Source organism: Euprymna scolopes, chromosome 18 (assembly GCF_053919585.1).
Source record: "Euprymna scolopes isolate OS-2025 chromosome 18, ASM5391958v1, whole genome shotgun sequence".
NCBI lineage: Eukaryota > Metazoa > Mollusca > Cephalopoda > Sepiida > Sepiolidae > Euprymna > Euprymna scolopes.
Genome location: NC_136499.1, coordinates 108,597,820 through 108,600,584, shown reverse-complemented (window position 1 = coordinate 108,600,584; position 2,765 = coordinate 108,597,820). Strand labels below are relative to the sequence as shown.

The window sequence follows — 2,765 nt, the reverse complement described above, 5'->3', positions numbered from 1 at the left end:
TGATTAGTATACAGGTGTGGGTGTGTTTCAAACGTGAACTTCATGTCAACTCAGGCAACGCTGAGAGAGAGAGAGAGAGACAGACAGAGAGAGGGAGACAGAGAGAAAGAGCAAGAAAAGGAAGCATACTGCTAACAGAATGGCAAATTTTTTACTTTGTATTTTTATTTATTTATTTATTTATTTATTTATTATAGGGTTTATTAACTCATTTATTCCATATTTTTTCCAACACGTGCTAAACAGTTGACTCAACGTGTCACATTTGTTTTTAGTTGTTCTTTTTTTTTATATATATATTCTACTTAAAAGAGAGAAGAATAGAAAGAGATAAAGAGGATGGTGAGAGAGAATAGAGAAAGAGCGCGATTGTCAATAGACAGAATCAAGTTACAGTTAACTGATTATAAAATAGCCAGGACATGCGAGCACAAAATAGTTTTATAAAGGTTTCAGAAAGTGACATGATCGACAGCCGAAATAGCTCAGTTGGGAGAGCGTTAGACTGAAGATCTAAAGGTCCCTGGTTCAATCCCGGGTTTCGGCATCCGGCGGTTGTCATCTTTTTAAAATATGTGTTTTATTCATTATTCCTTTTCCGGCGCTGCCCGGGAGAATATCAATGAATGATTTAATCTATTCACCTATCTATCTATCTATCTATCTAAATAAAACAGTAGACGTATGTGTGTGTGTGTAAATATTTAACAGATAAACTCTTAAACTACTGATCACATAACACTGAAATTAACAGGAAGTAGTAATCATACAAGGATGGTTCATAACGAGTAAAATTATTGGGTTTATAAATAACGCGTACAGATATCTATCGGCAAGTTGAAATGCGAAATATTCATTTGAACTGGCCGACATGTTTTTACTTCTTTCTGCGCATGCTCATATAAAATTTATTTCTTCTAAGTACAGTTTTGATAGAAAAGCTTACTTGGGCTAATGTCAGGTTCCTTCGTTTCTTTTCTTCTTTCTGTTTTTTTACCAAGTAATACGTAAATATTGCTCGAGATTCTGGAATTGGAAATATTTATCCTAACTTTAATAATGTTATTTTTCTTTAAATTAAATTATTACCTCTGTTCCCTTTAAATAATTTTCTTTTCTCTAGATAGCTTTTCCTTTACTTTAAATGACGTTTCTCTTTTTCTATTAATTATTTATCCTTGTTTTTTTTTGTTGTTGTTGTTTTTTTTGTAAAGGAATAAGACGAAGACATTTCGATATATCTTTTCTTTTTATTCATCCATTGATTAGATAAAAAATATTAATTTCGAACAAAAATTCTAAAGTTTTCGAATTCGTGTTTTTTTAGAAAAATTTCCTTACGCATTTACTGAATTCAAATATTTTTAGAAAATCATGACAACACAAAATAGAGGTTTATTTTAGTACAAAATAGAAATTTTCAAAATTAATAAAATATAAATAATCTTTTTTTTTTTAGAAAATAAATATTAATTTCAATCACACTTTTTAAATAATTGGTCTCTGACTGAAATACAAATTATTCGGTATTTTATTTTTACTTTGACTACAACTCACCGTTCACATTTGAAATGTTCACTTTTATACGTTTTCGGGTATGCTGATAACAAATATCAAACTAAATTTGGGGCTGATAAATAATTTAGCAGATATGAAAACATTTGTTATCCAGTATAAAAGTTAATGTAATCCTTGGTAGCCATTTTTTTTCACAACCGAGGAATTAGTCATGCGCATGCGTAACAGCTTTCGGAATAAACACCCCACACATCCCCATGTTAAGAACAGCTTTCGGAATAAACACTGCAACCATCTCATGTTAAAACAGAATGAATAAAAATATATAAATAGATAATAAAAGAATGATAGATAAACAAATATTAATTTCAAACCCAAATACAAGAGTTTTCGAATTCGTGTGTTGTGTTTTTTTTTAGAAAGTTTTTCTTACACATTTACTGAATTAAAATATTTTTAGAAAATTATGACAACACAAAACTGAATTTTTATTTATTATAAAATATAAATTTTCGTAAATAATAAAGTATAAATAATCATTAAATTTTGAGAAAACAAATATTAATTTTAATGACACTTTTTAAATAATTAGTTTCTCTGATAAAATACGAAATTTCCGGTATTTTTACATATCGACTTTTATAGGTTTTCGAGTATAATGATAACGAATATTACAGTTCAATTTTTTTTTTACATAGGAATCACCACTTATCAAGGCCCAGAGACCACTCAAGGATAAGGGTTACTAAGTGTACAGTAGTCAGTGGGACAATTTCATAGTAATCGTTAGTAGTGTAAATTTGGTAAATTGGATTACTTAAGGGAAACGGCTCATAAAGAATTTGTTTACGTTGGACTTGAAAATGACCATATTGTAGTCAGCTGGAAAGCTGGCATTCGAAAGAGAGTTTCACAGGCTTGCAGTTCTAAGAAAGAAACTCTGTTCATGGAATCTACGTTCAGGTTTAGGCATAGATAAAGAGTGGGGGGAAATTATTGCTTGCGTTTTTAGTTAAACGAGTGTTTCTCATGAAAGTCTGGCAAGGGGGGCATAGATTGGAGCTCAGACGAGCATTTGCCATGAAAATAACGATAAACCAGAGACATGCTCGCAACGTCTCTTCTGTGAGAAAGAGCATCTCATACGAGGCTACAAAGGCTATTTTGAACTATGTCAAGACAAGATAAGATCTTTCTAGCAGCTGCTGCCCATATATGGCAACAATACACCATCCTTAGCCGTACCT

The 2,765-nt window shown here is 31.0% G+C and overlaps 1 non-coding gene across 1 annotated transcript; it reads left to right on the top strand.

Moving 5' to 3' along the window:
• Positions 1-474: 474 nt before the first annotated feature.
• Trnaf-gaa (transfer RNA phenylalanine (anticodon GAA)) lies at positions 475-547 on the top strand. Its single transcript has one exon. It is a non-coding gene; the product is annotated as a tRNA-Phe (tRNA).
• Positions 548-2,765: the final 2,218 nt, after the last annotated feature.